This window comes from Ostrea edulis, chromosome 8 (assembly GCF_947568905.1).
Source record: "Ostrea edulis chromosome 8, xbOstEdul1.1, whole genome shotgun sequence".
Classification (NCBI taxonomy): Eukaryota; Metazoa; Mollusca; class Bivalvia; order Ostreida; family Ostreidae; genus Ostrea; species Ostrea edulis.
In genome coordinates, this window is record NC_079171.1 from 76,100,440 (window position 1) to 76,125,525 (window position 25,086).

At 37.4% G+C, this 25,086-nt stretch overlaps 1 pseudogene; it reads right to left on the reverse strand.

The window, feature by feature from the left end:
* Positions 1-10,513, reverse strand: part of LOC125667386 (uncharacterized) — a 115,268-nt pseudogene extending 104,755 nt beyond the window's left edge.
* Between the last annotated feature and the right edge of the window lie 14,573 nt (positions 10,514-25,086).

The window sequence follows — 25,086 nt, forward strand, 5'->3', positions numbered from 1 at the left end:
ATTGATTGTTTTAACAAGAATGCAATTTTTTCTTTTTCTGGAGAGTTCCAATTCTAACTTTGATATTTGTCCCTCTGTGGGTTCTCGGCTCGATAAAGTCATCAATCTTCTTTGTACCCAAACAGCATACACGTACATGTAAAACGATAGTTGAGGATGTCTGTCGGTAATTAGTAAATTTATAATGATTAAGATTAATCATTGATTCCGTTGCCCAGTTCTGGCCATGCACAGATTCCCCATTCATTCAAGAGCCGTGTAATTTTGAATAAAACTTTAAACTCCGAAAGTAAAGAAACTATACTCCTTAAAGTAGATTACGTAACCCAAAAAGTGTGCTTTTAATTACAATATTTTATCATTTTGATTAAAAAAGAAAAAGGAATTTTTATAATACAGTCTTAAATCGTCTTGATGATGAAACGATAATGTTCAGTAAAAATTGTCGTTCCTTTTCGGTAAATCACATAGGACTACTGTAAATTACATCTGAAGTCTTTGTATGCATTGATCATCAAAATAATAATTGAATTTTAAAATTCTATAATTAATATGCTTCAACAATCGAAGTTTAAAAAGAAGCACACTATTTAGTGTATATCAAAGTGGATTGAACAAGAGGTACTGTGAGCAATGTTCATCACTAAGAATACCCCCCCCCCCCCCCCCCCACTTACCCCAATCTCCCAAAGGGTGTTGTTAATAGGCATAAATTACCTCTTTCCTGAGTGTAAAAATATAGAATGCCTTTGTAGAAGAAAATGGAAGATATAGTCCGAACACAAATCCATGGTATAAACCTATAATTTTGACTTTGAGATCAAAGGTCAAGGTCATAAAGAGGTCATGAATGTACATGACACATAGTATCATGGTGATACACCCATGTCTTATGGTATGACTATAGATGTCAAAACCCTATAATCAATTTTGACCTTGAGGTCAAAGTTTAAGGTCATATGGAGGTCATGAAAATATATGGCACATTGTCTCATGGTGATACACTCATGTATCAAATATGGTATGCCTATGTCAAAGAAGAAAGAAGTTATGGCCCTGACATGAATCCATTGTAAAAACCTTTAATTTTGACCTTGAGGTTTAGGTCATATGGAGGTCATGAAGGTACATGACACATTGTCTCATGGTGATACACTCATGTATCAAATATGGTATGCCTATGTCAAAGAAGTTATGGCCCTGACGCGAATCCATTGTAAAACCCTTTAATTTTGACCTTGAGGTCTAGGTCATATGGAGGCCATGAAGGTACATGACACATCGTCTCATGGTGATACACCAGAGGTGTTTACCCATAATTAAGAGTATCAGTATTATATGATGTTTTGTCAGTATTTTTCAGTAGTATGCGATGTGAGCACCGCGTAGCGGTGCGAACCTGCTAGGGGGGTCTGGGGGCATGCCCCCCAGAAAAATTTTGAAAAATTAGATGCAAAATCCTGCTTTCTGACAGTTTTTAAGAGTCATTTTTAAGATAACAAAATAATAAATTTGGTTGATTTTTTTCTGTGACTTTTGTAAAACTTCAGTTTGGAAGATGTCAAACATGGCCACAGTTTTGAATAAGACTCCTTATATTTCTGATCACTTGTCTGTCGTCGTTTTTGTTTCTTTGGAGAGTGTTCATCATCAGAAGAGTCCAGCGGACTCCCCCCGTTTCGACATTTCATTCCTTCTGCACGTTTCCCGCAAAAACCTTCGATACCTACTTTGAAAGCAAGTAACAGGAACGATCAATTTAGATGTATTCCGATAGACGCTTAAGTCGCTATCTCTACCGCGTTTTAAATGTGCACATTTAATAATGCTCTTTCAAGCATTCCACTGAAAAAAAATAATAATTTCGGAAACGGATCGGAAACCGTATTTCCGTGAAAAAATCCGTAGTCCGTATTTTACATTTAAAATCCGTATAAAATACGGAAAATCCGTAGTGGTAAACACCTCTGTGATACACTCATGTGTCAAATATGGTATGCCTATGGCAAAGAACAAAGAAGTTATGGCCCGGACACGAATCCATTGTAAAAAACCTTTAATTTTGACCTTGAGGTCAAGGTCATATAGAGGTCATGAAGGTACATGACACATCGTCTCATGGTGATACACTCATGTGTCAAATATGGTATGCCTATGTCAAAGAACAAAGAAGTTATGGCCCGGACACGAATCCATTGTAAACGAGATGTTGTAAAACACATATGCCCCCCATGGTGCAAAATTGAAAAGGGTTATACACATACACATCATTTAATTGAGAGTAGTATCATCAATTCAAAATATTGAGCAGACAATATCTTCCTATGTCAAGAGTGGATTGACCATTTGACCTAAAAATCAATAGGGGTCATCAACTCCTGAAGATGTACCAGTGTACCAAGTTTGATGTCTGTCAAGCAAAGGGTTCTCAAGATATTGAACGGACAGTATATTCCTATGTCCAATTTGACCCTTGACTTTTGACCATGTGACCTTCAAATAATTAGTAGTCATCTTCTCCTGAAGATGTACCAGTGTACCAAGTTTAATGTCTGTCAAGCAAAGGGTTCTCAAGATATGGAGCAGACAGTATATTCCAATGTCCAGTTTGACCCTTGACCTTTGACCATGTGATCTGAAAATCAATAGGGGTCGTCTTCTCCTGAAGACGTACCAGTTTTGATGTCTGTCAAGCAAAGGGTTCTCAAGATATTGAACGGACAGTATATTCCTATGCCCAGTTTGACCCTTGACCTTTAAACATGTCACCTCAAAATAAATAGGGGTAATTTTCTCCTGAAGATGTACCAGTGTACTAATTTTGATGTCTGTCAAGCGAAGGGTTCTCAAAATATTGAACGGACAGTATATTCCCATGTCAAGTTTGACCCTTGACCTTTGACCATGTAACCTCAAAATCAATGGGGGTCATCTTCTTCTGAAGATGTACTGGCGTACCAAGTTTGATGTCTGTCAAGCAAAGGGTTCTCTAGACATTGAATGGTCAGTATATTCCTATGCCCAGTTTGACCCTTGACCTTTGACCAAATGACCTCAAAATCAAAAGGGGTCATCTACTCCTTAGGACGTACCAGTGTGCCAAGTTTGATGTCTTTCAAGCAAAGGGTTCTCAAGATATTGAGCGGACATTATATTCCTATGTCCAGAGTAGATTGACCCTTGACCTTTGACCTTTTGACCTGAAAAACAATAGGGATCCTCTTCTACTCATAAGTACCCACATATGAAATATCATTATCATCAAGTGAATGGTTTTCAAGATATTGAGCGGACAACACATGGTCTACAGACCGACCGACCGACAGGTGCAAAACAATATGCCCCCTTTTTTCAAAGGGAGGCATAAAAACCTTAAATTTTGACTTTAAGGTCAAGGTCATATAGAGGTCATGAAGGTACCCAACATATCGTCTCATGGTGATCCACCTGTGTGCCAAATATGGTATGCCTATGTCAAAGAACAAAGAAGTTATGGCCCGGACACAAATCTGTAGACAGACAGGCAGACGGACAGACAGACAGAGTGATTCCTATATACCCCCAGAACTTCGTTCGGGGGGGGGGGGGGGATAAATATTGCTAAAGAGTGTGTGTACTGCACATAATATGTAGGGTGAAACAATAAAATGCACATACAAATGCACCATATATGCAAGTGCGATTTATTTAAGTTACCTAAAAGATCTAGAGCTCGGTCTGATTCAATATTGTCTATAATGCTATAACGCGGACTTTCGGCAACCATGCCCAGCAGTGATGGAAGGCCAAAATGGCCTATGGGACTACGGCCCCTCAGTTCAAGTTTTCAATGGGCCATTTTCGGATTTAATGGGCCATCAACATATTTTGAATGACCATTTTCAATAAATAGCAAATGTGCAGTCAGTGATTTTTCTACATTTTCTATAAGGGTCCTGTGGCTTTCGAATTGGGAAAAATTGTTGACATTTCAGTCAAATTGGGTAAAATCAATTTCATCGTAAATAAGTTTTAAAATCATATTAAAACAATATATTATCTTTATTTTACACATCTAATTTTCTTTAACCTTGTAAAATTTTCAACTATTCTCTCCAAATCATCATTCCCATAACTCTTTGTTAAGTCATATATATATAATTCACATCAAATGCTTATTTTTTTCAAATACATTTCTCTTTCATAATTTTAATAATTTTATTATTGGGAAAATGCAAGCTAAATTGGGAAAATTTTGACAATTTTTAGGAGGTGAAAAGGCCGAAATTCGGACCCAAAATGGGCCTTAAAAATCACTGGCAGTGGAACACAATCTTTTCCACCACTCTTGAAAATGTTTCTACTTTGTATCAATGTCCGGCCAAAAAATAAAAATGGATTTGTTTGATGCACTCCGACCAACCCGTCAAATTTTGCTCAAATTTGCTCCTACCCGATCCTTTTTATCAGCAATTTGAAATTTTATTATTTTTTTTTTTTTGGTTCCCTTGAAAAATAGAAAATTCTCCTTATTTTAAAAGAAAAAAAAAAACCTACTTACTGATGTGGGTCGGAGTACATCAAACAAAAATATTTTTAATGATAGCCTCCCCTTCTCAACGGTATCATTGCTTTTACCGGCATTGGTATTTGTTTTATTATTTGGGTTTTTTTTCACTTTCTGTCATTTCTATATCTGTCCTTGGACTTCCGAAACTTAAACGCTAAAGTATAAGCATGAGAATACGTGATGAGATGTGATGTAAGAGGAAATAGTTTATTGGTTATCTATTTTGATTTGTATTGCTTCAACCAATGAGATTCGGTGTATCAGAATACATAGGAATTAAAATTGAAAGTACAAAAATAAGTTAGTCGTACTCAATTCATTCTAGAGAAGAAAAAAAATGTAAGTTACAATCAATAACGAATGCACACTTTGGCGCATAGATTAGATGATTTAATGCACCAATTTTCACCTGAATGGGACTATGGCACAGGGCGCATGCCCTTCCCAATCACTGCCCCAGGTTTCGGCATTTATAAAACGTAGCAGTGTGCGAAATTAACCATGGACCGATAGACAATGTCTATAGAAAATCGGGTCAGTCTATAACGATCGTAATAGCTATAGACCGACTTGTCCATAAGAATTATGAGTAAAAAAGGTGGTTCCCCGCCGCTTATTAAACATATATGAAAAGCAATCGGTGCACGCCCTGGAATCAAACGGAAAGTGGTCAGTACAAGTTCCAGCAAGGCTAAAGTCGCAGAAAATAATGAGAAAATGAAACGTAGTAGAAGTGACTTAGATGAAGAATCAGACAGTGAAACTTAGCTGCAACAATGTAGCCCTATCCAATTTTTTTTATTCTGACGTTTTCGGGACAGGGCTACAATTCCATAGGATCTCCGTAATGGTGCAAAATAATTTTATGAATAACCGATAATAAACTCTGTGTATTAGTCCCAAATGTTGTTTACACCAAAAGGAGTACCAACTTTATGCTCGGGCATGTCTAATAAATGTGTTTTTCATTAAATACAATGTACAGCATGCAAAATTCTTCGTCTGCTCCGCCATGCTTGTTATCGCAAGATCTCGTAGGTGGATCTAATGAAAAACCTAAACATTGACAATCAGCGCGAAAATGTAGTTACTCGAGCCACTTCGACAAAGAAAGGAAAATCATATTGTTGCAGAAAGAATTTACACTCTGCTGTTCGGTTTTTAACTTGATATTAAATTCAAATCTTTTCAATACCGACGAAATAGCTTTCGCCTCCATACTTGTCCATTGATGTAAATACTACCTTATATGGCATATGCAAATGACTTGACAATCGGAAGTTTATACTTCAGTACATCAAACATGGCGCACAAATATGAATCGAGAAATTGGAATTTATCGAAATTGTTGAAAACGGTAGAAAAGAACCTCACAAATCTTAAGTTGCAGGTTGTAAATTTATATATTGACCAAGTAACATAGAATATCATTTTATTTACGTAAAGAAAGTCAGGAAATGTTTAGAATGAGCGCAAATGTTACGGGAGTGAATCACTCCCGCATGTGCACCATTACGGAGATCCTAAGGAGTTGTAGCCCTCTCCCTAAAAAAAAAAAAAAAATCAGAGAGGGCTACATTGTTGCAGCTAGTGAAACTGAGCTGGAACAAAAAGAAAACAAAATTCTAATTGAAAAGCTTGTGTATGAAATTGAAAAAGAATATGATTAAACTATGAACAAATTACAAAATTGAATTTGTGTCTATTATTTATTTTTTGATAAAAACACAGGTTGACCCTCTTTATTCTATATTTACATTTATTATATACCCATCAATGTATCGTTCTTTGATACTGTGGATTTCACAGCGTGTGATCCGGTTTTCCGGATCACCACACTGTGGTTTTCTGATTCCGTATCAGTATCCTCTGAAACTGATGCCGTCACAATGCATCAACGCAACGTTATTTGTGGAAAATATTGAAGGCGTCACAAACGAAACTGCGTACAAAAAACATAATTTCATGGTATGTCTGTGTTTTTGATAATTTGGATTGCATTTAGTATCTTATAAATGTGGATTTAAAAGGCAGAAGGGGGTATATAATAAATTTATCATTACTACAGTAACTTGATCCGCAGAGTCGGATCACGTCTCGTTGACAGGCGCGGAACATCAGATCAAACTCGACGCTTCGCGTCTCGTGTGATCTGATGATCCACGCCTGTCAACTCGACGTGATCCGACTCTTCGGATCAAGTTACTGTAGTAATAATATATATTTATTTGTAAATTTTATAGAATAGACGATGTCAAATTTTAATAAGAGAAAAATTTCGTGACGAGCCTATGATTACAATGAATATTGCATGTTAGATTTCGGTCTACAGTATTTTGTTACATGGTCTATAGGAAATGAAATGACTATGGACCGAAAGTCTATAGGACCTTAAAGTTACTTTCGCAGACTGACGTTGTAGATTTACCACTTTTTGGTATCTGAAAACTCTGGTTCAGTACCTTCTTTATGGAATTCCCAGAAAAAGTTATACGATTCTTGTTTAATAGGTCACAAACAGTTATCACAAAAAGTTTGATGCCATTCTATCTACTATTAAGAGAGAAATAATGCAAAATTTGTTAGGCCTATTCGACCACACTACATTTACAGACCTCTTTACCCCGTCCAACTGATGTCAGTATTCCAGAACCAAGTTGTCAGTATTTTGAACACTTTGTCAGTATAAAAGTTGCTATGCGGGTTGTTAAACCCTTTTTTATATGAACAACTCCTTGTTGTCATATAGATAGGATGTTGCTGTTTACTGTTGCTTTTTTATTTTGCAATGTGTAATTATCATGGTTTTCCATCATTCTTTAAATTTGTCATATTTTATAAAATACCACAGCATTTTGATAAAATAATTTTTTATAGAGTCCACGAGGTTATCTCCTTGTAGAAGGTTGCCGGTTGTAATAATTTTGACCTTGCTCTTCGTTCAATAATTAAATTTCGTTTAGATTATATTCCCTACATCCATACCATTTATCCCTTAATTTCAAAACAATTTGAACTTGATAAAATATGGAACGAAAAAAAATACTCCATATTGAATTAATGTTAGAAATATCCATGAATCTTGTCATTGACTTATTAGACACTTTCAGCTTCGATAGGTCTTTAAGTTGTTTACTCTGAACGTGTCTGTAGCAGTCATTTATGCTTCGGTGACCGCAGCTGAAGTCCATGTTGCACACACTACAAAACATGTGTTCTTTCTTCGATTGTTGGAGGCATGGCCAAAGCACTATGTATGAATCCTTAAAATTAGGGCATATATTTTTTCTCTTGTTTTGAACCTCTGAATGGGTTTGGATGTTTCATTTGCATTCTCGTCAATCTGACATTCGCCATCCATGCTTTTTAAAAAGTTTGACATATATCAGTATCAATGGTGCGCTTTACATAATGGCAACTTTAATTGACTAAACTGGTTCCCTATTGACCTCGCTTCTCTCCTCGGACTAATCAGCAGGGAACCAGTTAATTCAATTGACAAGGTGTTTTTTATCATACCGATCGGAAACTGATTTTTTCCCCAGATTCGTGGAAAATCGTACATTCTTAACGTGAATCCGTAGAGCGTATTTTGACTTTAAAACCCGTGGAAAATACGGACAATCCGTACAAGTAAACAGCTCTGCATTTACCCCTTGCCCTTTTCTGCTTAAAATTCCTTTAGTATGCATTTATCAGGCCCAGTCCAAAGACTATTTCTACAGGTCAGTCGTTTTATGTATCATGTTGTGCACGGCAAAATTCGGAGTGTAAATTTGAATACTTTACGAGTGTGGAGAATGTAGAGGAAATGCACGAGAAATTGCCCCAAAAACCTTTATTGTAAAAATGCATGAAGGTAAACTTTAACATTAATACAGATTTGTAAGACACTCTAGACTTTTTATCACGTAGCTATGATCCTATGCTCCTAGTAAATGGAACTGTATCATACATGCCAACTTTCCCGATTTGTGCGGGATTCTCCCGATTTGAAGCAACTGAAAAGGCAAATCCCGATATCCCGATCGGGATTGCCAAAATGCCCCGAAATCCTGATTTTCTAAAAATATCTCCCATTTTACGACAACAAACCCCCATTTCCAACCGGAATTTGAAATCCCGCGTCATTTCTGAACTGGCCAATCAGAAATCGGGACAATAGTCAGCCATTACTGTTTACCTGTGTCGCATGGTATGAGGGTAGTTTAATTTACCTGGTCTGCCTGTGTCGGGGTGCTTATTGGACAGTGCGAAGCATGTTTTGATAGCAATTAATCGGGGAGACAGATGTCAAATTGACATATCCTTTACACAAACGTGAATGACAACGATGATAGTGTCACTACCAAACAATCGGACATTCCCGATTTTTGCCTCTCGCTGACAGCATCCAAAATATGCAATAAGGTACGTCAAATTTTTTTTTCCAACTATAATATAGGCTATCCAAATCTATAGCGATGTATTATATACATGTAGTCTATATAGTGTAGTATTCAATAGACTTTGTGATGCGTAATTCGCAGAAGTCTATACTGAATTTTATATTAGCAAGTAGCCTTAATTTACAAGTGAAAACATATATTTTGATGTGGTTTTTTTCCTGGTAATTATTTCAGATGTCATGGGCGCAAAGGTTTTGTTCGCAAATTTCATAGCAGGGAAGAGCACTCCTTTTCTGGTTGCAATGCAGATAGTTCCACCAGACTTTGCAAGCCCATGTTTACAGACAAGCAAGATCGCCTTTGTAGTCGTACCTACATGCATGTGCTTTAATTTAAATTTTGATATATAGACCAGCCAATGTTTATATGGTGTAAAAGGATGCAACTTTAAGTATTATTTGATAATATGTAGGTGACTTGTTGTTGAAGAGAATTTTTTGCTGAATACATGATTTTAATAAAATATTTATGTGTATCTTTCAAAGTGTTTTTTTTTTTTTTTTTTATAGTTTGTTAAAGTTCATGGTCAAACACACTTGATGTTATGTTAATATATGATACATGTACAATGATTAAATTGATATTTTACTTGAAAAGACAAATATTTATTTTCATGGTAAAATGTCGTGAATTTTGAGCTTTGAAAAAAGGTCGTCACGCGCAAAATCCCCCATGGGGATTTTTAAAAGTTGGCATGTATGCTGGGTGTAGTTTAATATTGATGCAAATTTGAAAGGTTAGAAAATAACCCATTTTTTTTTTTTGTCCAATATTTTTGTAGTAATTTCATCGTCAGTGTAAGTGAATCAACAAATTTGGTACACACCATATTGCGCCGTTCCTGCGTTTGGCCACAAAATGCAAGTAAAGGAAAAAGTAGGTAGAAATAGCTACCTGGAGTAGGTTTAAATACCTAGGTAGCTATAAGTAGCTACGTAGGTAGAAATAGTTTATATTTCATAAGTATCAGCAAACTTACACATACATACTACATGTGCTTTTGCATGATTACCTTGTGATATTTGTATTTTACTTTGTCTGTGATAGTCGGAGCTTTATAATGTTATTTGTTGTTCCTTGAATTGTACATCTAGTGCCAACTTTAAATAAAATTTACTTAGTGCACTAGTGTGTCTTCAAGAGAGAAGAGAAGACAATACAACAAGGAGAAATGTAGTATTTAAGGCTAAACTGACCTTGGAGGATCGTGGAGCAGTGGATAGCGCACTAGCCCTAGGGGTCCCGGGTTCGATTCCTGCCCAAAATGTTCTCCTCTCCTACCACAGGCACCTGAAATTTCTGTGCTCCTGCATTAGTGTGTTACTTGGTCAGTGTTGGGCGCATTATGCACATGGTAAATTCAACCTGTAATATAATCTAAGACAAATGAGGGCTCCTCTTAAGTATTTTTTTTTAAATAACTCAACTTTTAGGTTGCAATATGGTCACCATTTCTTACCACTCAATCTCTACTCACTTGAACTGTTCGCATGTTTCGTATATTGACGTCACAATCAGGGTAGCGGGACATTTCGCCCGCCAGATGATTCGGCCCGAGAGGTGTAGCCCACATCAAGGCGTAATAAACGCGTACCGGAAAACGAAACGAAAGAAAATTAAGAATATAGATTACGTATGATAATATGTATGGCATGTCAAACGTTGCAATATTTGATCTTTTCCATTTGTATTGTATAATTTTCCTCAACCCAGGATCTTTATCCCCTGGCAGGCATTTTCACCTGTCAGTTCCAGGGGCTGGTCACGGTACCAAATGTAACAGGAAAGGAGAAAATTGCAACGGACCAGGCCGGGATTCGAACCCGGGCCCCCTGAATCTCTAGTCAGGTGCTCTACCAACTGAGTTAACTGGCCACCTGTGATCGAACCCGGCTGACCGCTACACATTGTATAATTTTTCATTTGCATTGTATAATTTCCATTTGTATTGTATAATTTTCCATTTGTATTCTATATGTTCCATTTGCATTGTATAATTTTTCATTTGCATTGTATAATTTCCATTTGCATTGTATAATTTCCATTTGTATTGTATCCAGGAAATGTTTATTTTGATTTGTTACGAAGGATTTCATTAGTTAACGTCACTGATGTACCACAAATGTAGACGTGTTTAGCACACAGGGCCGTAGCAATGACGGTTCTTTATCGTGCCAACGCCTGTGCAGCGTTACGGAATATCTGTTTTTAAGGTCATTACGGAAAGACCCGTGATTCTCACTTTTAAATGCCGAGTGTTTGGCAAAGGAGCAATCACTGTCTTGGTTTGATGCGGCAATGATAGTAACGGTTCTCGAACTCACGACCTTCCGCCCACAAACCAAGCGATATATCACTGAGCTACCGCGACCAGGTCCATGCAGGGTTAGTTATTTGTAAAAATACGTAGCTAGCTCTAGTAATGGCGAATCCCCCCCCCCCCCCCCATCATTAAAAAAAAAAAAGAACTGTCCAGAAAAGCATGCACATTTTTATTTAGTCAGAATTGAGTAGATTCGGGGGACTTAATTCGGCCCTTGGGTCCCCACCAATTGTTCACATCGAGTTTGATTTTTAAGTTATCGTTTATTGAATTTGGTACTACGCAAGATGTTGAAGAGGTAAAGTTCAGGAGCCACGTTTTGCAGGAATGTACCGTATTTGCTAAGTGTAATGGTGTAACACCCCCCCCCCCCACACACACACACACACACAACCCCCTCCCATTAATTTATCGCTTTTATGCGTCTAATGAGATCAGCATATTCAAACTAGTCTCCTATTTAACCACTAGCTGATCTAGATAATTCTGAACGCAGTAAACTGCTGGATATCTGGGGACTGCCTTAAGATCCCTAGTGAGTCCAGTGCAAAGCCTTGGTGGAGGGAGGGGGGGGGGGGTGCAAGGGGAGGGCGAAGTCAGTGGCGGATTTAATGCCCCCCCCCCCCCCTAAAATTTTAAAATTTAAGGTAAATCTTGGTATCTTGTTTAGAAAAATCTATTAAACGATAAAAGAAGCAATAATTTCTCCCATTCCGGAGAAATAAATGACAAAATCTTTTGATTTCTTGAATTACTTTATTGAGAGAACTTATTTTTTCAGAAACCCTTAAAATTTGCGTCGTTTTACCAATTTCACTGTATTAAAAATGACATATTTCAAGCTCTATAAAATCTGTAAAATCCAGGAGCTTCCGGGAGCTTCGCCCCTGGACTCCCACCAGGGCTTCGTCCTGGACCCACTGGGGGCCGCCTTAAGGCGGCCCCCAGACCCCCTGTCTCATAAAGTGGCGCCCCCGTAACCGCAATTCCTGGATCCGTCCCTGAAGTCCCCTGAAACAAGTGCGTTCTGACAAAATAAAACGTACATGCATGCTTTTTTCGACATCTCTATACAAAATATCATATTTGTGAAGGGAAAAAAGGGGGGAGGGGTGTCCCGGCGCAAGATTTCTCATTGCTAGCTACATGTATGTTCAACTAGTCCTTATATGGAACCGATCGCGGTAGTTAAGTGATATACCCACAGGGGTTAAGCCCGTTTTGGGCCCGAACTCTGTGATACCATAAATATATATTTATGGTATCACAGAGTTCGGGCCCAAAACGGGCTTAGCCCCTGTGCATATACCCTTTGGTTCGTAACCGTGAAGTCGCATGTTCGAGTTCTACTCGTGCCATGGCTGCATCAAACCTTAGACGTAAATATAGTTAATACATTCCCATACGCATTGCTATTTAAAAGTGAGAATCACGGATTTTCGGATAATGTGACCTTAAAAGCAGACACCCCGTGTTGCGACAGGCGTTGGCACGTTAAAGAACACCCACTGCTACGCCACTGTGCGCGTACATGTAGCATAGTAAGTCTATTTGTGGTACGTCACCTACAGCTGGTGACGGCTAAATATAAGTGTGACCTAAACTAATGAAATCCTTCGTAACAAATCAAAATAAACAATCCCTCGTATGCAATACAAATGAAAGAGTTTGCAATGCAAATGGAAACTAGTTCTAATTGTAACGGGGACCGTTACATATGTTCCCCAAACCTCCCCCAATTAAAAAGTGATGTCCTTTTAAATCTATAGCAAAAAATCATTTTATTTTAGTCTTTAATTACATGTAGTACATTCAATATGGTCATTTCAGTACCAAGAAATGAAAGAAAGCGTTGCACGTGCATGCACGCGCACGCGTGTACGATTCCGAATTTTTGTTGATGTCGTTCAACAGGCATTTGTATCATATACCCACAGTATGAATTTCATAACGTTTCCACCAAATATAAGAAAGTTATAGCGATTTTAAAATCGTCCAATCAGAATTCAGCACACGTGCATACACGTGCTGAGCAGTAATTCTAACCACAGTAATTTGTAAGGAGTACCAAGACACATCTAAACCATTAATATCAATAGAATTTGATGAAAAACAAAAACCTTATCGTCCTTTAAAAATTGAACATTTAAAAAACGTTGCACGCGCATGCGCGTGTACGTTGGCATTTTTTTATTACACCAATATATAGATACACATATTGTCTACTTATGCTGTGAATATCATCTCATTCGCTTCATAAATAAGATAGTTACAAACGTTTTAGTATTATCCAATCAAAATGAAGCGCACGTGCATGCGCGTGCAAATTGGTAATTTTGACCATGCAAATCAGTTAAGGGTCTCAATATCTACCTATGATATGAATTTCAAGCCATTTCAATGAACAACAAAAAAGTTAGACTGATTCCAAAGTTAGTGTACAAATTTTGGAATGCGCGTGCACGCGCATGCGTGCGCGTGCTGACAAAATAACTATTATTTTTCATATGTAGAAATCATATACTATCATCCTAATTAGGTTTTATATCGCTTCCTTCAATATTCTGATTTTCCATTTTTTGTACCAAAATTGCAATGCACGTGAGCGCGCGTGCATGCACGTGCAGACAAAATGACTATGACTATGCACATCTACAAACGCTATACTATCATCCTGGAAAGTTTCATATCAATCCCTTTTGTAGTTTCTGAGAACACTACCGGACAAAAAAGTACCGGAGAAAAAGAATAATAATAATAATAATAATAATAATAATAATAATAATAAGAAACAGAGTAAAAACAATATGTTCCCAAACTTTGTTTGGGGAACATAATTATACAATACAAACGAAAAAATTATATAATACAAATGGAAAATATAGAATACAAATGGAAAATTATACAATACAAATGGAATTTATACAATGCAAATGAAAAATTATACAATGCAAATCGAAAATATAGAATACGAATGGAAAATTATACAATACAAATGGAAAAGATCAAATATTGCAACGTTTGACATGCCATATGTATGATAAATGGTTAGTTCGTGAATAGAGAGATTTTTTTCCCTTCTTTTTATTCATTTATATATTTATTCGTCTAAAATGAAATTTTATTTTAAGACTATATATATATATATATATATATATATATATATATATATATATAAAGTCAGAATTTTTTTTTTTTCTAATTTATTGGTTGGATACGGGAGAACTGTTTTCCACCTATGTGCGGCGGAGTAAATGTTGAACATTTGTATATTCGGCGGTCGGCGGGACGGACATGATTATATCGTGCCCTAGGTTCCACTGACCACCATAACAATTAATGTTTCTGTCGATGTACATGTATTTAGTCTGGAAGATCTCCTCCCTGACGTTTACCTGTAATACTGTTTCTGTCGATGTAGGGCTACCTGTATTTAATCTGTAAGATCTCCTCCCTGACCACCAGCTTCAGTACTGTAAGAACCGGCAAACAGTCGTACAGAGATTGGAGGACACTGACAAAGGAAAAAGTAACAATTTAACGTAGTTCCACACTCCTGTGACGTCATAGGATTTTGCAAAGTCAATGATTCAATGATCGGAACATAAATTTTGTTGGAATCTTTTTCAATAGTTATTGTAAAAAATCTTGTTAGCCATACAATATTTCAAAAGTCTTAGTTATATTTGAATAGTCAATAATATGTTTCAAAATATTGAATACAAGAACAATAACTCTGTTCTCATTAAATTATTGATCAAGTCCATAATGCGATAGATTTCCTTTATTTTTGACAAATATTTTACCATGGTGATAAGGAATCATTATCTGTGTCTTTTCATGAAATTACATATAATTTTAATCCCGAGTGATTTTAAATAGCTCAGCTGTATGGTGCCATACTTCAGTTTTTGATGGGGGTATACATAATCTGGAAGCTATAGATTTGAAATTATTAAGGAAAGGTATGGATTTTTTCCCATGAATAACTATAACAGATGTAACTCTACTAATATAAACAGAAAAAATGATATGTAAACCATGCTATAAGGAAAGTGCGTCCACATTTGTTTGTTTTTTAACATTTTGGAGAATAACACTAGTTCAATAATTTTGCACATATTATTCTAAAACTTGATGAACATATTGAAAATGACATGTGTTTTCGTTATTGACATGTTTCCCGATAAATAAATGCAATTAAAAAATATTTTGTTGTTTTTATATTAAAATAAAAACAAATAACTGTTTCCAATGAATTTCATGAAAATCTACATCGGGGTACATGACTTTAGTGGTGTATGTAATGAAAATTAATATGGAAATCCTTAACTGTTTTGCCTTTTTTAATTACTCTAAATGTTAGTTTATTGATTCCAAACAAAAAAATGCTACCTTAACTCCAAAAATCCAGGACTAAGGACCCACCTTAAAGTTTCCAAATTTTCTTGAGAAATTGAAAGTACAAAATTTTCCTGAAGAATTGAGAGTACATGTACATGTGCCTTATCTCGTTGAGACTTTAGTTCAGTAGGCCTAGAGAAATGTGTTCTCCCCATCAAATTCAGCATCACGTACATGTATGAAAGCTCACTTTGACACCCCATATAGATATTTGTAGCTCTTAATAGTAATAAATGATAATAATCTTTTAATTCTTTCAAAAGTTTGATGCATGTAAAATGTAAACAACAATGAGCAGTGGCGGATTTAAGGGGGGGGGGGGATCTTTTTATTTCTTGAATTACTTTATTGCTAGAACTTAATTTTTTCCAAAAACCCTTAAAATTTGCGTCATTTTACTAATTTCACCTGATCAAAAGTGATAGAAAATAGTACAAAAGACTTAAATAGGAGACATATTTCAAGCCCTATAAAATCTGTAAAATCCAGGAGCTCCCGGGGGCGTTGACCTCAAGGTGGTCCCCAGCCTCATAAAGTGCCCCCCCCCCCCCCCGTAACCGCAATTCCTGGATCCGCCCCTGATGAGCATTGACTAAATACTAGCTAAAACTTTATTTCTTGACACAAGTATATAGCAAGAACACATGTTATGAATTTTTAATATCAAATTTATAGGACGGTGATCCAAGAATAGAGCGATATGCAGAGGCGGATCCATGGATTCTGATTAGGGGGCGTGTATTTTTTTCCAGAGGCAGGGGGTCTGGGGGCCGCCCTAAGGCCCCCAGTGGGTCTAATGGTGGGGGCCCAGGGGACGAAGCCCCCGGAAGCTCCTGAATTTTAGTGATTTTAAGAGTAAAATTTTACAATATAATTAGCCTTCATAGATGAAGTTACATCCCCTCTTACAAACAGAAACACACCTTTATCAACACTACTCAAATGAGGCAAAATTTATCATCAGTAAATGTCTTTCTAGTCAGAGTTATCTGTTCGTTAGTGAGCTGTGATTTGAGTCCATCTATTTGTACGTGACATTTTAGGGAGATCTTGAGACAGTTTATACATGCAAATGATTTCGTTTTTACTACTCGTTTCTCACGTTCTAGTCATTTATATCCCTATACTCAGATGCAAGGTGAAGATAACGAACAGTGATCAATCTCATAACTCCTACAAGCAATACAAAATAGATAGTTGGGCAAACACGGACCCCTGGACACACCAGAGGTGGGCTCAGGTGCCCAGGAGGAGTAAGCATCCCCTGTTCTGATTTTAAATCTTTAAAAAAAGGAGCTGATTTAAAGTTTAAAAGTTACACCCAATAGGTCAGGGGTCTGCAATAAATGGTGCCAAATCCTGCATTCTGAGCATTTCCTGAGACTTCTTTTTCACTTTCACTTTTAAATTGTCTGTTTCTTAAACAAAACTTTTATGTTACATATACTTTTTAAGAATTTTAAGTGATGCTTGTATCTGATGAATCTATATATATCAGTAGTTTGTCTTATTAATCGTGGAATTAAATGATATACTGGTGTTGATAAATTTGAATGATGCTATTACGTTAAAAGTATCCATCTTTCATATCATTTCGAGGTAAAGTCTCGTTAAAATTGAATAACTTAAAAAAAAATTTGGGTCCGCAAAAGGACCCCCGCCCCCTACTTATGGATCCGCCCTTGCACCTTTTCATCACATGTTACGCCTCTTGTCTCAACAGATGTTTCTCGTTTTTGAAATAAGAAGTAGATTTAAAAATATATATATAATAGCCAATAAAAAAATTAATGCATGATTCTGGGGAGGGAGGGAGGGGCTGCAAAAACTTATATCAAGGTATATATAAACAATTCTCAAGAAACGCATACTAGTATATCTATTTAGAAAAATATAATCAACTCGGAATCTCTATACACAGTTATTCATTTAGATGTGTACAATATTAGAACAAGATACAATGCTTATTTCTCCTACTGAGTTAGGGACTTTATGTATTTAGACATTCATCTTTTAGAATCAATTATTATAGATATGATTTGAGTTCCCCTCTTTTTACAGCATGCACTGATTTATAACCTAAACTTTTAAATTTTTAGGGGGGAGGGGGGTGCGGCCCCACGCCCCTTCTAAATCCGCCAGTGATATAGGTCTCACTCTCAATCGCATTTCTCTCTTTGCCGTAATTCACAGGTTTTTATAAGAAGTCAGGGGTGGATCCAGGAATTGCGACTACGGGGGCGCCACTTTATGAGGCAGGGGGCCTGGTGGGTGCCCAGGGGACGAAACCCCCGAAAGCCCCTGGATTTTACGGATTTTATTGGGCTTGAAATATGTCTCTCGTTTAAGTCATTAGTACTATTTTCTATCATTTTTAATAAGGTGAAATAAGTAAAATGACACAAATCTTAAGGGGTTTTGGAAAAATTAAGTTCTCCCATTTAGTATTCAAGAAATCAAAATATTTTGTCATTTATTTCTCCGGGAGTGGAAGAAATTATTGCTTCTTTTATCGTTTAATACATTTTTCTAAACAAGATACCACGATTTAACTTAAATTAAAAAAAATTAGGGGCTGCGCCCCTTTTTAATTCGCCACTCGGGGTGGAGCTGTAGCTTTCTGGTTTTTACAAGGGATGGATCTGTAACTCTCTGGTTTTTATAAGGAGTGGATCTCTAACTCTCTGGTTTTATAAGGGATGGATCTGTAATTCTCTGGTTTTTATAAGGAGTGGATCTCTAACTCTCTGGTTTTAACATGGGGTGAATCTATGGCTCTCTGGTTTTTATGAGATATTGATCACTGTTCGTTATCTTCACCTTGCATCTAAAACTCTCTGGTTTTTATAAGGGGTGGATCTGTATCTCTCTGGTTTTTAAATGGGGTGGATCTGTAACTCTCTGGTTTTAATATGGAGTGGATCTATTGCTCTCTGGTTTTTATATGGGATGAATCTGTAACTCTCTGGTTTTTATAAGGAGTGGATCTATATCTCTCTGGTTTTTACAGGGGTGGATCTGTAGCTCTCTGGTTTTTATAAGGGGTGAATCTGTAACTATATGGATTTAATATGAGGTGGATCTGTAATTTTCTGGTTTTTATAAGGGGTGAATCTGTAACTATCTGGATTTAATATGAGATGGATCTATAACTCTCTCGTTTTTATAGGGGATGGATCTGTAACTCTCTGGTTTTAATATGGGGTGGATCTGTAACTCTCTCGTTTTTATATGGTGAGGATCTGTATCTCTCTGGTTTTTATAAGGGGTGAATCTGTAACTCTCTGGTTTTATATGGGGTGGATCTGTAACTCTCTGGTTTTATATGGGGTGGATCTGTAGCTGTCTGGTTTTATATGTAGTGGATCTGTAGCTTGCTGGTTTTTATAAGGGTTGGATGTGTAACTCTCTGGTTTTTATAAGGGGTGGATCTGTAACTCTCTGGTTTTTATAAGCGGTGGATGTGTAACTCTCTGGTTTTTATATGGGGTGGATGTGTAACTCTCTGGTTTTTATAAGGGGTGGATCTGTACCTTTCTGGTTTTATATGGGGTGGATCTGTAACTCTCTGGTTTTATATGGGGTGGATCTGTAACTCTCTGGTTTTATATGAGGTGGATCTGTAACTCTCTGGTTTTATATGGTGTGGATGTGTAACTCTCTGGTTTTTATAAGGGGTGGATCTGTATCTCTCTGGTTTTATATGGGGTGGATCTGTAACTCTCTGGTTTTATATGGGGTGAATCTGTAGCTGTCTGGTTTTATATGGGGTGGATCTGTTACTCTCTGGTTTTATATGTGGTGGATGTGTAACTCTCTGGTTTTAATATGGGGTGGATCTCTAGCTCTCTGGTTTTTATATGGTGTGGATGTGTAACTCTCTGGTTTTATATGGGGTGGATCTGTAACTCTCTGGTTTTATATGGTGTGGATCTGTAACTCTCTGATTTTATATGGGGTGGATCTGTAGCTGTCTGGTTTTATATGGGGTGGATTTGTAACTCTCTGGTTTTTATAAGGGGTGAATCTGTAACTCTCTGGTTTTTACAGGGGTGGATCTGTATCTCTCTGGTTTTTATAAGAAGTGGATCTGTATCTCTCTGGTTTTTACAGGGGTGGATCTGTAGCTCTCTGGTTTTTATAAGGGGTGGATCTGTAGCTGTCTGGTTTTTACAATGGTGGATCTGTAGCTCTCTGTTTTATAAGGTGTGGATCTTTATCTCTCTGGTTTTTATAAGAAGTGGATCTGTATCTCTCTGGTTTTTACAGGGGTGGATCTGTAGCTCTCTGGTTTTTATAAGGGGTGGATCTGTAACTCTCTGGTTTTTATAAGGGGTGAATCTGTAACTATCTAGATTTAATATGAGGTGGATCTGTAATTTTCTGGTTTTTATAAGGGGTGAATCTCTAACTATCTGGATTTAATATGAGATGGATCTATAACTCTCTGGTTTTCATAAGGGGTGGATCTGTATCTCTCTGGTTTTTATAAGGGGTGGATGTGTAACTCTCTGGTTTTTATAAGGGATGGATCTGTAACTCTCTGGTTTTAATATGGGGTGGATCTGTAACTGTCTGGTTGTTATAAGGGGGGATCTATAACTCTCTCGTTTTTATATGGGGTGGATCTGTAACTCTCTGGTTTTTATAAGGAGTGGATCTGAAACTCTCTGGTTTTATATGGGGTGGATGTGTAACTCTCTGTTTTTATATGGGGTGGATCTGTAGCTGTCTGGTTTTATATGGGGTGGATCTGTAGCTTGCTGGTTTTTATAAGTGGTGGATGTGTAACACTCTGGTTTTTATAAGGGATGGATCTGTAACTCTCTGGTTTTATATGGGGTGGATCTGTAACTCTCTGGTTTTATATGGGGTGGATCTGTAACTCTCTGGTTTTATATGAGGTGGATCTGTAACTCTCTGGTTTTATATGGTGTGGATGTGTAACTCTCTGGTTTTTATAAGGGGTGGATCTGTATCTCTCTGTTTTTATATGGGGTGGATCTGTAACTCTCTGGTTTTATATGGGGTGGATCTGTAGCTGTCTGGTTTTATATGGGGTGGATCTGTTACTCTCTGGTTTTATATGTGGTGGATGTGTAACTCTCTGGTTTTAATATGGGGTGGATCTGTAGCTCTCTGGTTTTTATATGGTGTGGATGTGTAACTCTCTGGTTTTATATGGGGTGGATCTGTAACTCTCTGGTTTTATATGGTGTGGATCTGTAACTCTCTGATTTTATATGGGGTGGATCTGTAGCTGTCTGGTTTTATATGGGGTGGATTTGTAACTCTCTGGTTTTTATAAGGGGTGAATCTGTAACTCTCTGGTTTTTACAGGGGTGGATCTGTATCTCTCTGGTTTTTATAAGAAGTGGATCTGTATCTCTCTGGTTTTTACAGGGGTGGATCTGTAGCTCTCTGGTTTTTATAAGGGGTGGATCTGTAGCTGTCTGGTTTTTACAATGGTGGATCTGTAGCTCTCTGTTTTATAAGGGGTGGATCTTTATCTCTCTGGTTTTTATAAGAAGTGGATCTGTATCTCTCTGGTTTTTACAGGGGTGGATCTGTAGCTCTCTGGTTTTTATAAGGGGTGGATCTGTAACTCTCTGGTTTTTATAAGGGGTGAATCTGTAACTATCTAGATTTAATATGAGGTGGATCTGTAATTTTCTGGTTTTTATAAGGGGTGAATCTCTAACTATCTGGATTTAATATGAGATGGATCTATAACTCTCTGGTTTTCATAAGGGGTGGATCTGTATCTCTCTGGTTTTTATAAGGGGTGGATGTGTAACTCTCTGGTTTTTATAAGGGATGGATCTGTAACTCTCTGGTTTTAATATGGGGTGGATCTGTAACTGTCTGGTTGTTATCAGGGGGATCTATAACTCTCTCGTTTTTATATGGGGTGGATCTGTAACTCTCTGGTTTTTATAAGGAGTGGATCTGTAACTCTCTGGTTTTATATGGGGTGGATGTGTAACTCTCTGTTTTTATATGGGGTGGATCTGTAGCTGTCTGGTTTTATATGGGGTGGATCTGTAGCTTGCTGGTTTTTATAAGTGGTGGATGTGTAACACTCTGGTTTTTATAAGGGATGGATCTGTACCTTTCTGGTTTTATATGGGGTGGATCTGTAACTCTCTGGTTTTATATGGGGTGGATCTGTAACTCTCTGGTTTTATATGAGTTGGATCTGTAACTCTCTGGTTTTATATGGTGTGGATGTGTAACTCTCTGGTTTTTATAAGGGGTGGATCTGTATCTCTCTGTTTTTATATGGGGTGGATCTGTAACTCTCTGGTTTTATATGGGGTGGATCTGTAGCTGTCTGGTTTTATATGGGGTGGATCTGTTACTCTCTGGTTTTATATGGGCTGGATGTGTAACTCTCTGGTTTTAATATGGGGTGGATCTGTAGCTCTCTGGTTTTTATATGGTGTGGATGTGTAACTCTCTGGTTTTATATGGGGTGGATCTGTAACTCTCTGGTTTTATATGGTGTGGATCTGTAACTCTCTGGTTTTATATGAGGTGGATCTGTAACTCTCTGGTTTTATATGGTGTGGATGTGTAACTCTCTGGTTTTTATAAGGGGTGGATCTGTATCTCTCTGTTTTTATATGGGGTGGATCTGTAACTCTCTGGTTTTATATGGGGTGGATCTGTAGCTGTCTGGTTTTATATGGGGTGGATCTGTTACTCTCTGGTTTTATATGGGCTGGATGTGTAACTCTCTGGTTTTAATATGGGGTGGATCTGTAGCTCTCTGGTTTTTATATGGTGTGGATGTGTAACTCTCTGGTTTTATATGGGGTGGATCTGTAACTCTCTGGTTTTATATGGTGTGGATCTGTAACTCTCTGATTTTATATGGGGTGGATCTGTAGCTGTCTGGTTTTATATGGGGTGGATTTGTAACTCTCTGGTTTTTAAAAGGGGTGAATCTGTAACTCTCTGGTTTTTACAGGGGTGGATCTGTATCTCTCTGGTTTTTATAAGAAGTGGATCTGTATCTCTCTGGTTTTTACAGGGGTGGATCTGTAGCTCTCTGGTTTTTATAAGGGGTGGATCTGTAGCTGTCTGGATATAAGAAGTGGATCTGTATCTCTCTGGTTTTTACAGGGGTGGATCTGTAGCTCTCTGGTTTTTATAAGGGGTGGATCTGTAACTCTCTGGTTTTTATAAGGGGTGAATCTGTAACTATCTAGATTTAATATGAGGTGGATCTGTAATTTTCTGGTTTTTATAAGGGGTGAATCTCTAACTATCTGGATTTAATATGAGATGGATCTATAACTCTCTGGTTTTCATAAGGGGTGGATCTGTATCTCTCTGGTTTTTATAAGGGGTGGATGTGTAACTCTCTGGTTTTTATAAGGGATGGATCTGTAACTCTCTGGTTTTATATGGGGTAGATGTGTAACTCTCTGGTTTTTATAAGGGGTGGATCTGCATCTCTCTGTTTTTATATGGGGTGGATTTGTAACTCTTTGGTTTTATATGGGGTGGATCTGTAACTCTCTGGTTTTATATGGGGTGGATCTGTATCTCTCTGGTTTTATATGGGGTGGATCTGTAACTCTCTGGTTTTTATAAGGGGTTGATCTGTAACTCTCTGATTTTTATATGGGGTGGATCTATATCTTTCTGGTTTTTAAAAGGGGTGGATCTGCAACTCTCTGGTTTTATATGGGGTGGATCTGTAACTCTCTGGTTTTTATAAGGAGTGGATCTGTAACTCTCTGGTTTTATATGTGGTGGATGTGTAACTCTCTGTTTTTATATGGGGTGGATCTGTAGCTGTCTGGTTTTATATGGGGTGGATCTGTAGCTTGCTGGTTTTTATAAGTGGTGGATGTGTAACACTCTGGTTTTTATAAGGGATGGATCTGTACCTTTCTGGTTTTATATGGGGTGGATCTGTAACTCTCTGGTTTTATATGGGGGGGATCTGTAACTCTCTGGTTTTATATGAGGTGGATCTGTAACTCTCTGGTTTTATATGGTGTGGATCTGTAACTCTCTGGTTTTTATAAGGGGTGGATCTGTATCTCTCTGGTTTTATATGGGGTGGATCTGTAACTCTCTGGTTTTATATGGGGTGAATCTGTAGCTGTTTGGTTTTATATGGGGTGGATCTGTTACTCTCTGGTTTTATATGGTGTGGATGTGTAACTCTCTGATTTTATATGGGGTGGATCTGTAACTCTCTGGTTTTATATGGTGTGGATCTGTAACTCTCTGATTTTATATGGGGTGGATCTGTAGCTGTCTGGTTTTATATGGGGTGGATTTGTAACTATCTGGTTTTTATAAGGGGTGAATCTGTAACTTTCTGGTTTTTACAGGGGTGGATCTGTATCTCTCTGGTTTTTATAAGAAGTGGATCTGTATCTCTCTGGTTTTTACAGGGTTGGATCTGTAGCTCTCTGGTTTTTATAAGGGGTGGATCTGTAGCTGTCTGGTTTTTACAATGGTGGATCTGTAGCTCTCTGTTTTATAAGGTGTGGATCTTTATCTCTCTGGTTTTTATAAGAAGTGGATCTGTATCTCTCTGGTTTTTACAGGGGTGGATCTGTAGCTCTCTGGTTTTTATAAGGGGTGGATCTGTAACTCTCTGGTTTTTATAAGGGGTGAATCTGTAACTATCTAGATTTAATATGAGGTGGATCTGTAATTTTCTGGTTTTTATAAGGGGTGAATCTCTAACTATCTGGATTTAATATGAGATGGATCTATAACTCTCTGGTTTTCATAAGGGGTGGATCTGTATCTCTCTGGTTTTTATAAGGGGTGGATGTGTAACTCTCTGGTTTTTATAAGGGATGGATCTGTAACTCTCTGGTTTTAATATGGGGTGGATCTGTAACTGTCTGGTTGTTATAAGGGGGGATCTATAACTCTCTCGTTTTTATATGGGGTGGATCTGTAACTCTCTGGTTTTTATAAGGGGTGGATCTGTAACTCTCTGGTTTTATATGGGGTGGATGTGTAACTCTCTGGTTTTTATAAGGGATGGATCTGTAACTCTCTGGTTTTAATATGGGGTGGATCTGTAACTGTCTGGTTGTTATAAGGGGGGATCTATAACTCTCTCGTTTTTATATGGGGTGGATCTGTAACTCTCTGGTTTTTATAAGGGGTGGATCTGTAACTCTCTGTTTTTATATGCGGTGGATCTGTAGCTGTCTGGTTTTATATGGGGTGGATCTGTAGCTTGCTGGTTTTTATAAGTGGTGGATGTGTAACACTCTGGTTTTTATAAGGGATGGATCTGTACCTTTCTGGTTTTATATGGGGTGGATCTGTAACTCTCTGGTTTTATATGGGGTGGATCTGTAACTCTCTGGTTTTAT